The sequence below is a fragment of the Dendropsophus ebraccatus genome, chromosome 11, assembly GCF_027789765.1.
Source record: "Dendropsophus ebraccatus isolate aDenEbr1 chromosome 11, aDenEbr1.pat, whole genome shotgun sequence".
Classification (NCBI taxonomy): domain Eukaryota; kingdom Metazoa; phylum Chordata; class Amphibia; order Anura; family Hylidae; genus Dendropsophus; species Dendropsophus ebraccatus.
The window spans coordinates 15061008-15073732 of NC_091464.1; positions in this window are offsets into that span (position 1 = coordinate 15061008).

The window sequence follows — 12725 nt, forward strand, 5'->3', positions numbered from 1 at the left end:
TGCTACCAAAAACCTGCTCCCAGCAGTGTCCCACTTTAGTCAGTGATTGGCTGAGATCGCACCTGCTGAGATGATAACCAATCTATACAGCTTTTGTTTTATTTTACCATTTTTTTTATATACTTTTTTAACCCCTTCACGACCAAGTTTTGTTTTTGCACTTTCATTTCCTCCTCATGTTTAAAAGGTCTTCCTTTTTTTTCACCTACAGACCCACATGAGACCTTATTTTTTGCGCCACTAATTGTGCTTTGCAATGACAGACTTAAAGAAGCAGTTCACAAAAAAATACTATTGGCCCCCCCAGTAGCCGCTGGAACGTATGCTCACGGCAGCTGATCGGTGTCCCCCGACTCGGCTTAGTTCCGGTCCCGCGGCGCCTTTCAAATCCGGCGCGCGCTCACATCTGCCTCTGCAGTGACTTCTATCTCACACACTTCCATACGTTTAATTACAAGGCAGAGAAGAGGAGTCACTGCAGAAGTGAGCGCGCCGGATTTGAACGGCGCCGTGGGACTGGAACAAAGCCGCACCGCGGGACACCGATCGTCTGCCGTTAGTATACAATCCAGCGCCTACCGGGGGGGCAATAGTTTCTTTTAATTTTTCCATAAAATATGCTGCGAAATCAGCAAAAAAATAATTTGCACTGTAAAATTAAAAATAATACGCAATTTCTTTTTATTTAGAGTTTTTTACACCGTTTGCCCTATGGTAAATCTGACATGTTATATATGTTTCTCAAGTCAATATGATTACAATAAATCCCCCTCCCCTCTGTGAAGCGGCTCCATTAGAAAATACAGTATGTGCAACGAAACATATAATTATATGCTAAATATAATATAATAATAATAGTTGATAATAAAAATTTTCAATTATGTGCTAAATAGTTGAACACTGGGTAAAACTGTTGCTGGAAAATGTTGGTGGACACTAAACTCAGCTTTAGCAATCAGAGCTACAGTAAGCAGTTGCTGCCAAGGCAAACAAAATCAGGGCATTCATCAAAAGAGACACAGTTTTGCCTCTCCACAAATCCCTAGTAGGACAGCACATTAAATAGTATGTGAGATAAAGCAAGTTTGCAATTTACATTCATTATTTTTCTTATCATGCTTTATAACAAAGCTATACTTACTTGTATCCAGGTCCAGTATCTTGAAAACTTCTATATAACAGCTATACTTACTTGTATCCAGGTCCAATATCCTGAAGACTGCTATAAAACAGCTATACTTACTATATCCAGGTCCAGTCTCCTGAAGGCAGGTATATAACAGCTACAGGGCCGTCTTAACAGCATTATGGGCCCCTGGGCAGAGGTGCGAATTACCCCCCCCCCCCCCTCCCTAGCTGCTGCCGCCCCTCTTATCTGGTAAGGTACAGTGGTACCTTGGTTTAAGAGTAACTTGGTTTAAGAGATCACAGTTTTTCAAAACTGTGACTTGGTTTAAGAGCATTGTTTTGGTTTAAGAGCTCCCTGTATTGGGTGGGAGGGCGGGTGGAGGAGGGACATGGTCTGAATAGTGGGGTCTACAGCTCTGTACTCTGACCCAGGAAGTCTCCCTCACCTGCCAAATCATAGCAGATCCACTTCAGGCTGGGGCCTACATCAGGGGACAGGACTGTGGAGGTAATCTCTCCATAGCTGTAACCCCTCTCTCCCCGGACAGAGAGTGCTGCATGTATGTGCCCCCATCTGTCCTGCTCATTCGTTCATGCTCCCTGCAGTCTCTATCAGCCCTTGTGTTTCCCATCCTCTCCATCACTGTACAGTAACTTATAATATCACAATATGTTTGTTTCATCTGTTTTACATGTTATTCAGAATAATAAATCATTATTTTTTGGGTGTGGAACCAATTGTCTGCATTTCTATAATTTCTTATGGGAAAATTTGCTTTGGTTTAAGAGTGATTTGGATTACAAGCACGGTCCTGGAACGAATTATGCTCGTAATCCAAGGCACCACTGTATATTGCCTATAATAGTGATTATCATATATGTTGCAAACATACAGTATATCACTATTACAGGCAATATACCTTACCACCTATTTATCTACCATATAGATACAGGTATAAGGGTGGAGCAGTAGGTAGGTGGTTATATAGCCTATAATAGTGATATATGTGTACAAATATATATATGGGGGGTACAGGTATATGTGGGGTATACAGGTGGTGGGTAAAAGCCTAATTAATATATATTGGTGCCCAGGGGTGATTCTAGCCTCTCTGCTGCCCGAGGCGAACTATAGAATGACGCCCCCCCCCCCCCCCCCCCGTATTATAATCCACTACTGCCCCCCCACTGCTGTCCCCAATAAACATAATGTTTGGTCCCTTTCTGCACAGAGGATGTCAGGAGAGGAGGGGGCTGACTTTATAGGAGAGGTCCCAGCAGCACAGAGGATGTCAGGAGAGGAGGGGGCTAATCCTATAGGAGAGGTCCCAGCAGCACAGAGGATGTCAGGAGAGGAGGGGGCTAATCCTATAGGAGAGGTCCCAGCAGCACAGAGGATGTCAGGAGATGAGGGTGCTAATCCTATAGGAGAGGTCCCAGCAGCACAGAGGATGTCAGGAGAGGAGGGTGCTAATCCTATAGGAGAAGTCCCAGCAGCACAGAGGATGTCAGGAGAGGAGGGTGCTGATCTTTTAGGAGAGGTCACAGCAGCACAGAGGATGTCAGGAGAGGAGGGTGCTGATCTTTTAGGAGATGGTCCCCCTCGTCCCCCCTTATAGATGGTTCCCCTCTTCCCCCCCTTATAGATGGTCCCCCCCCTTATAGATGGCCCCCCTCTCCCCCCCCCTTATAGATGGTCCCCCTCTCCCCCCTCCCTTATAGATGGTCCCCCTCTTTCCCCTCCCTTATAGATGGTCCCCCTCTTCCCCCCCCTTATAGATGGTCCCCCTCTTCCCTCTCTCCTCCCCCTTATAGATGGTCCCCCTCTCCCCCCCCTTATAGATGGTCCCCCTCTTCCCTCTCTCCCCCCCTTATAGATGGTCCCCCTCTTCCCTCTCTCCCCCCCTTATAGATGGTCCCCCTCTTCCCCCCCCCTTATAGATGGTCCCCCTCTTCCCTCTCTCCCCCCCCCTTATAGATGGTCCCCCTCTTCCCTCTCTCCCCCCCTTATAGATGGTCCCCCTCTCCCCCCCCTTATAGATGGTCCCCCTCTTCCCCCCCCTTATAGATGGTCCCCTCTCCCTTATAGATGGTCCCCCTCTCCCCCTCCCTTATAGATGGTCCCCTCTCCCTTATAGATGGTCCCCCTCCCCCCCCTTATACATGGTCCCCCTCTTCCCCCCCCCTTATAGATGGTCCCCCTCTTTCCCCCCCCCTTATAGATGGTCCCCCTCTTCCCTCTCTCCCCCCCCCTTATAGATGGTCCCCCTCTTCCCTCTCTCCCCCCCTTATAGATGGTCCCCCTCTCCCCCCCCTTATAGATGGTCCCCCTCTTCCCCCCCTTATAGATGGTCCCCTCTCCCTTATAGATGGTCCCCCTCTCCCCCCTCCCTTATAGATGGTCCCCTCTCCCTTATAGATGGTCTCCCTCCCCCCCTTATACATGGTCCCCCTCTCCCCCCTCCCTTATAGATGCCCCCTTATAGATGGTCCCCCTCTTTCCCCCCCCCTTATAGATGGTCCCCCTCTTCCCCCCCCCCCTTATAGATGGTCCCCCTCTTCCCCCCCCCTTATAGACAGTCCCCCTCCCGCCCCTTCCTTATAGATGGTCCCCCTCTTTCCCCCCTCCCTTATAGATGGTCCCCCCCTTATAGATGGTCCCCCTCTTTCCCCCCTCCCTTATAGATGGTCCCCTTCCCCCCCCCCTATAGATGGTCCCCCTCTTCCCTCTCCCCCTCCCTTATAGATGGTCCCCCCTTATAGATCGTCCCCCTCTTCCCCCCCTACCTTATAGATCGTCCCCCTCTTTCCCCCCTCCCTTATAGATGGTCCCCTTCCCCCCCTACCTTATAGATGGTCCCCCTCTCCCCTCCCCCCCCCCCTGCACAGCAGATAAAACAAAAACAAAAACAGCACACAACTCACCTGCCATCCGTTCCCCCGTCGAGCCTCTCTGGTCTGGTCCCGGCTGATGTGCGGCTGCCCGGGGTGTCCCGTCCTGTCCCCGGCAGCGCGCGCATCAGAGAGCTCCCCATGCGCCTGTGGCTGTGACTTCCGGCGCACGGGGAGCTCTCTGATGCGCGCGCTGCCGGGGACAGGATGGGACACCCCGGGCAGCCGCACATCAGCCGGGGGGACTCCGGTAAATGCATTCCACGTCCGTGATCCGTCAGGATCACGGACGTGGAATGCATTTACCGGAGTCCCCCCGCGCCCGGACAGCATCTGTAATGAGATGCTGTGAGCGGGGGAGACTGTATTCATAAGCGCCGCACTGTAGTAACAGCACCGCGCGGCTGATTTATTACAGCGCGGCGCTTATGAATACAGTCTCCCCCGCTCACAGCATCTCATTACAGATGCTGTCCGGGCGCGGGGGGACTCCGGTACATGGTACAATCAGTGGCGGATTATAATGTGGGCGGCCGCCCGAACCGCTCATATTATAATCTGCCACTGAATGCCGCCCCCATGACGACAGCTGGTGGCGCCGCCTGAGGCAGACGACTCAGGTCGCCTCATGATTGCGGCGCCCCTGTTGGTGCCCCTCTCTATATATGAGACATGTTGCTGTCCCTCTGCATATACGCCATGTTGTCTCCCTGTATACTGTATAATACAGGGAGTCTGTGTATACTGTATTATACAGTATACAGGGAAACAACACGGCTTATATATAGAGAAGGGCAAAACAACATGTCTCATATATACAGAGGGGCAACAACATGACTATTATATATGAGAACCATGTTGTCTCCCTGTATGTATACTGTATAATACAATATACAGGGAAACAACATGGTTCATATATACAGAGGGGCAACAACATGACTATTATATATGAGAACCATGTTGTTTCCCTGTATATATACTGTATAATACAATATACAGGGAAACAACATGGTTCATATATAGAGAAGGGCAAAACAACATGTCTCATATATACAGAGGGGCAACAACATGACTATTATATTATATATGAACCATGTTGTTTCCCTGTATGTATACTGTATAATACAATATACAGGGAAACAACATGGTTCATATATAGAGAAGGGCAAAACAACATGGTTCATATATAATAGTCATGTTGTTGCCCCTCTGTATATATGAGACATGTTGTTTTGCCCTTCTCTATATATAAGCTGTGTTGTTTCCCTGTATATTGTATTATACAGTATACATACATGGAGACAACAATGGAGTGATAGGTGAAGGATAAGTATATAATACACTGCTGTATACACTGAATGGAGATATATATACACACTCAGGAGGAGGATAAGTATATAATACACTGCTGTATACACTGAATGGAGATATATATATACACACTCAGGAGGAGGATAAGTATATAATACATTGCTGTATACACTGAATGGAGATATATATACACACTCAGGAGGAGGATAAGTATATAATACACTGCTGTATACACTGAATGGAGATATATATACACACTCAGGAGGAGGATAAGTATATAATACACTGCTGTATACACTGAATGGAGATATATATACACACTCAGGAGGAGGATAAGTATATAATACATTGCTGTATACACTGAATGGAGATATATATACACACTCAGGAGGAGGATAAGTATATAATACACTGCTGTATACACTGAATGGAGATATATACACACTCAGGAGGAGGATAAGTATATAATACACTGCTGTATACACTGAATGGAGATATATATACACACTCAGGAGGAGGATAAGTATATAATACACTGCTGTATACACTGAATGGAGATATATATACACACTCAGGAGGAGGATAAGTATATAATACACTGCTGTATACACTGAATGGAGATATATACACACTCCGAGGAGTTACACCCCCGATCCCTCCCCCTCCCTGTTTACCAGTTCACCCACGGCCCTGTCTGCATCCCTGCAGAGAGCACTCCCATGATTAACACCTTCCCTGCCAGCTAGCCTCCCCCCTCTGGTATCAGCACATACTCACTCAGGCTTTGTGCTTCAGGCCTCCAGCTTCTTCCTCTCAGGGCTCTGCTGGTGACGTCACTCTCCTGCTCCGCACGGGAATGCAGGGGGTGAGAGAGACCTCTAGTGACCGGAAGCAGAATGCAGCTTCCGGCTACAAGAGCAGCTGTGCACAGCCCCTATCTACCAGCGCTGATCAGGAGCACTCCCAGTTAAAGGGCCAGGGAATATGACACAGGGCAGGGGCCCCCTAGGACGCATGGGCCCCCGGGCAGCCGCCTACCATGCCCAATGGTTAAGACGGCCCTGAACAGCTATACTTAATGCATACAGGTCCAGTCTCCTGAAGGCTGCTATATAACAGCTATTATTACTGTATCCAGGTCCAGTCTTCTGAAGGCTGTTATATACCAGCTATACTTACTGTATCCAGGACCAGTATCCTGAAGACTGCTATAAAACAGCTATACTTACTGTATCCAGGTCCAGTCTCCTGAAGGCAGCTATATAACAGCTATACTTACTGTATCCAGGTCCAGTCTCCTGAAGGCTGCTATATAACAGCTTTTCTTACTGTATCCAGGTCCAGTCTCCTGAAAGCTGCTATAAAACAGCTATACTTACTGTATCCAGGTCCAGTCTCCTGAAGGCTGCTATATAACAGCTATACTTACTGTATCCAGGACCAGTCTCCTGAATGCAGCTATATAACAGCTATACTTACTGTATGCAGGTCCAGTCTCCTGTAGGCAGCTATATCACAGCTATACTTACTGTATCCAGGTCCAGTCTCCTGAAGGCTGCTATATAACAGCTATACTTACTGTATCCAGGTCCAGTCTCCTGAAGGCTGCTATATAACAGCTATGATTACTTCTTGAGAAAGGCTACACATTGAGCTGAAACGTTGCATCTGGTGTGAATAAAGTGTGAACTCTTTTGGAAGTGCGGTCTCCATCTTCTCTTTCGATATCCGATACGAACCTGGGTCCGGTTTGGTGAGACGTGCACCCGCATACTGTATTTTTTCTAGTGCTGCTGAACATATGTTTTTGGATTAGCTATTATTACTGTATACAGGTCCAGTCTCCTGAAGGCAGCTATATACCAGCTATACTTACTGTATCCAGGTCCAGTCTGCTGAAGGCTGCTATATAACAGCTATACTTACTGTATCCAGGTCCAGTCTCCTGACAGCTGCTATATAACAGCTATACTTACTGTATCCAGGTCCAGTCTCCTGAAGGCTGCTATATAACAGCTATACTTACTGTATCCAGGTCCAGTCTCCTGAAGGCAGCTATATAACAGCTATACTTACTGTATCCAGGCCCAGTCTCCTAAAGGCAGCTATATAACAGCTATACTTACTGTATCCAGGTCCAGTCTCCTGAAGGCAGCTATATAACAACTATACTTACTGCATCCAGTCTCCTGAGGGCTCCTATGTAACAGCTATACTTACTGTATCCAGGCCCAGTCTATTTGGGGTTGGGGGGAGTGCTATGTTTTCCATTATAACTAAAAAAAAAACCAATGCATGTAAAATGCAAACTTTCTTTATATCATATTCCCTGCTGATTAAGATTTTGAAAGTTATAACTAGAGATGAGTGAACCAAATCTTGCAAATCATGCTTTTAAATCGATTCATTCTGCGAAGCTAATTCCAGTCTATTCGTTAAGGAAATTCACACACAAAAAACAAAATGGCGGCCGCATATGTTTTCTGGAGCGTAACCATAATTCCTAGTGCCTGTCCAATCATCTGCAGGCCTCTTTGTGATGTCAGCACCTCCCCCTCTATATAAGCAGGTTCTGTAACAGAGGCGGCCAGTCGGCTGTGTGTGGAGGAGAGAGCAGGATGGCAGCAGGCAGTTACAGCAGAGCAGGGAGAGACTAACAGAGCGATATAGGGACGGAGAGGAGAGGAATGGCGGAAAATGGATGAGTGACTTTCCGATTCTTGACACTTTTACAACAAGAAGCTTTAACAAATTCGCCCTTCTGTAATAGTCCCAGTATTGTAGCTGCTATAGTTATGCTGTTTTAATAAAATTAGTTAAGATTCCATTCGCGAAGCGTTACGAGTTTAACTGAAAATTTGTGAAGCTCACAAAATTAATTTCTGGCTGCTTCGTCCATCTGCAGGGACACTTTCAAGACCTTTGGTTCTACGGCATGTACTTTGGTTGGGTGTTAGTTTTACCTTATGGCATGTACGTTTCTTGGGCATCTTACCAGAGCTCGCCATTAGAGATGAGTGAACCTGGCCGAGGTTCGGGTTTGTATGAACCTAAACCATCGGCATTTGAATCCCGCTGTCTTCCCGTTCCGTGAGGTCCTTGGTTGTATTCCTGTTTTCCAGTCGGGACTTGTGCTCTCTCCATCTTCCCCGCGGAACGGAAAGGCGGCAGGATTAAAATGCCAATGGTTCAGGTTGGTACGAACCCGAACCTCAGCCAGCTTTGCTCATCTCTACTCACCATGACTCTAAATATTGATTGATAGAAAAAAATCAATATACAGTAAAGTGTTTATTACTTGAGCTTAAGATGTGTTAGTTGATACTTGTTCCTTTTTTCAGCCTTATGCAACTCAAGAGCAAGAAACAGCTGCGTTTTCTTGGCCCTTTAGCTAAGATGTAAAGCAATGTCTGTTCTGATCAGTGAAGAGGATGTGACTGTACATATAAGATGTAACTCTTCACCTGCCTGGAGGCTGCTGGAGACGTGCACCTGCATGAGCCATCCATATGCTTGCCAATGGCTGCTATTACAGAGGATGGAAGACTGCAACTCTAACCTTGTTTTTCAGTGCATGACACTGTAATTGCATTATCAATGTTTTAAGAAGTTTTTCTCCTATCTATACTACAATAGGCGGTATCTTGTCCCTTTATTATTTTACTATCCTGTGCTTACTCTAATATCTGTCAGATTAGGCTTCCGTCAGTTCATCTGTTTCATTTTCTCTGTCCAATACAAATATAATTGCGGACATTGAGTAATGTAATATACTATGGGACATTCTGATATCGGAATATGTAGATTTACATGCTACATCCAGAATATGGCAGAAAAGACAAAAAAAAAAAAAACAACAACACAATACAAATAAATCTTTAGATTCTGTGTGCTTTATTCCCCCATCTGTGACGATCTGGATGCAGAAACGGTTAACTGATCGCATTGTTGTAGCAGGGATCAAGGAACATCTTACTGCTTAGGCTGGAAGGACGTATTGCAGCAGCACTGACGTGATGCAGGTTAGGCTGGGTTCAAACTGCGTTTTTTTGCAATCTGTTTTTTCATCCATTTTATGCACAAAACATGAAAAACGGATGCAATTGTGTTCATTCGTTTTGATCCATTTTTCAATTGATTTCCATTATAAAAAAAAAATGGATCAAAATATGGATCAGTTTCCATACACATTTTTGTGTATGCTGTTGATCCGTTTTTTTTTTCTATAATGGAAGTCAATGGAAAAAAACGGCTCAAAATGGATGTACACAAATGCATCAGTTTTTTATGTGTTTTGTTTTGCATAAAACGGATGAAAAAAGGATTGCAAAAAACATTGTGTAAACCCAGCCAATTTTTTTCACCCGTTTTTGCAAACAATGGATGGAAAAACGGATGCAATTGTGTGCATCTGTTTTTCCATTGACTTGTTTTACAAAAAAGGATCAAAAAACACATCCTTTTTTTTTTGTACTCAAAAACGTACTTGACCTTATTTTTGTGTACATAAAAAAAAGTGTTTTGATCTGTTTTTTTTTTTTTTTTAAATCGAAGTTAATGGAAAGCGGATCAAAACAGATGTACAGAAATGTATCCGTTGCTTCAATCTTTTATGCAAAAAAAATATATATAAAAAAAAACATTGAAAAAAAAAATCACTTTAATTGTTATTGGGCGTATGAAATGGTAAAAAAAACTGCAGTTTTCCCTGCAATACTTTGCAGCCATCAATTGCACTTGAGTTTACATCAGCCCACAGGATAGCAATAGTGATGAAGTGCCAGTTAGTGTTTTCATAGTGAGGAGAAGATAAGGGATACATTTAGGGGACATTTATCATTCTACGTTGTTGTTGTTTTTTTGCACATATCTAATTGTAAATTTCCCCCGTTTCCCAATGATTGATTTAACAAGAGGTGAATGCCTCTTGATAAGTCCAGCATAGTGGAGGCTGCTGTGCAACAGGCTAAATATCTGCGCCAGTTTGGAGCTGCTGTAGATTTTAGCCTGTTTTCTGGATAATCGTGGCACATTTGTTGATAAATTTTGCACATGGGGAGGAACATCTCCCAGTGCACAATTCTGTGCCTCCTCCTTGCCCCCTCTCCACCCATATGGCACAAGAGGCCGTTTTTGTTCAGTTTTCTTTTTTGTTCCATGGCTTACGCTTAATGGAGGGGAGGGAAGGCGAGGCCTCTTCCCACGCCAGATTTCCTGTGATTTACGTCCGGCAGGCACGGGTAACGCCAGTTTCCCTAAGAGGTGTGGCCCTCATAGTGAATCCAGTGGGATAATTGGGGGCGGAGCCTAATTTGTACACCAGTCGTCATAAATGTCCCCCACTAGGTTCAAATCCAACCAAGGCCTACATCTATGTGGAGTCTGTGTTCTGCCAACATGTTTGCATGAAGAAAAACACTATAAAAATGCCAAATTTGTTAACTTTAAAATTAGTCAGCACTATATAAAGAGTCATAATAATAAAAATAATAATAATAATTACTGTATTGTCTTTGATGAACCAGAAACTGTTCCCAAAAAGAGGATCATTATTTCAGAGCTTTGGGAAAAAGCCATTCTAGGAGTTTAAATCTAACCAAGTACAGTGTAGGTTTAATGTTTTCTTACATATTGGTGGGTTTCCTCCAGTTTCCTCCAACACTCGTCGGCCGCTGACATCTAATGGTGAGTTGGTTTGATTTTTGATGCAAGCTTATATAAATTTCTGCATTGATTGGTTCTACTATTCTGACCTATCATAAGTCCTGGGGGCATTTGGGTGCTGGGACATTCTTAGAACCCAGGAAAGGGGACTAGTGTAGCCTGGTCTAGAGTGATACATTTTTACCACATACACACACACTTTTCACACTCAGAGTCTGCAGTGATCCAGTCCTGTCCTTACCTCTATGACTTAATGGTTGTATATCTGTAATACCGATTGCCATCTGCTGGTGAAAAAGCTGAATATCTCCCTTGTAATTTCCCAGCAGATTGCAGAAAGCATTAGAAATGTACATGAGCTAAAAGATAAGAGGAGCCAGGGGAAGGGGCACAATGAAGAGGTCCTAACCCTGTTACCTGTGCTGTATGTTGAAATATATGTATATATAGTGTATTTATTTTGAATTGCTTTCCATGCAACCATGCCCATTGCTTAAAGTTGTGAGCAAAAAGCATAAATCTTTTACATTAGGCAGGAAAGCTGTAAAGACATAAAATGATGAGTTCTAACAGCATAATAATATTGCTTTCGTAAAACACCTCATATTTTATTAATGTAAACGCTGTACAGAATCATCTTTCACAGAGGGTCAGGAGGGGATATGACTCTCACAGGTAATGTTGTATATAAAACAATATAAACAGGCTTTATGACTGTGTCACTAAAGGCCCTATTTGACGGAACGATTATCGTCCGTTACGTGTTAAAAGACAAGCGACTTATGTAACAGCAATCTGCGGCCGCCACTCCGTGGTATAGGTGCGTAAGAGACGATTTTTTGCCCATTTTTGGTCTATGTTCTATTTATAAACCAGTATTCGATGGGCGAGTATTTTTCAGATGTTTTTTTTTTAATCTGCCTGTTTTGAGTATTAACCAAAAAAATTGCCCAATTTATCATTTGTGACTTTTTAAAAAGTGGCAAAAAGTGGTGCATGCCTGCGTCTGGTCGGTACCAGGTGAATTTGTTTGCTGCTTTTTTTGCAACAATTTTTTCCCCCCAACAAATTTATGAATAGTTTGTGAAATCAATCCTATTCAAGGGGGTCGAGGTTGGTTAGTTCAGCGTATACTGTTCGATATTGGTTAAGTGAGATTACATTGATTGACCCAGTCTGTTGGTCTTCTTGTATATGCTATGTAATTACCTGTGTATGTGGTGTCTCACTACAGGTGTTACTAGTTTATAAACCCCTCGCAAAAGCCTGTACTACAAGTTAACTTGGTAATGAAGTGATATCTAAGTTTTACCACTAGATGTGGCTATTGTTTGTATATGCACTTTTATTTTGCACAGCTGTAGTGAACAAGGGGTTATTGCTTGTTTATGATCTGTGCACCAATAAGAGCTCTCTTCTTCACCTATCTCTATTTTCTTTCTTCTCTTTACACTTTCTTCTCCACCACTCACAGGGGACATTACAACTTCTGTAGGAAGTGGTCACATGGACAAATCAGAGATGACCCCAACCCACGTCGTGAGCATTTCTAAAAGTGCAGGACAGTATGCTGAAACAAGAGGAACTGATCCGGATAGAGAAAAGTTGCTATCTCGCAGTGCAGGGGTAACCAGGTAATATTTTAAATAAATTTCTCGGCACTCACCAATATGCTGGATTTGTAGTATTTATTGCATCTTCAAGAATGAAAACAAATACATACAGGACAC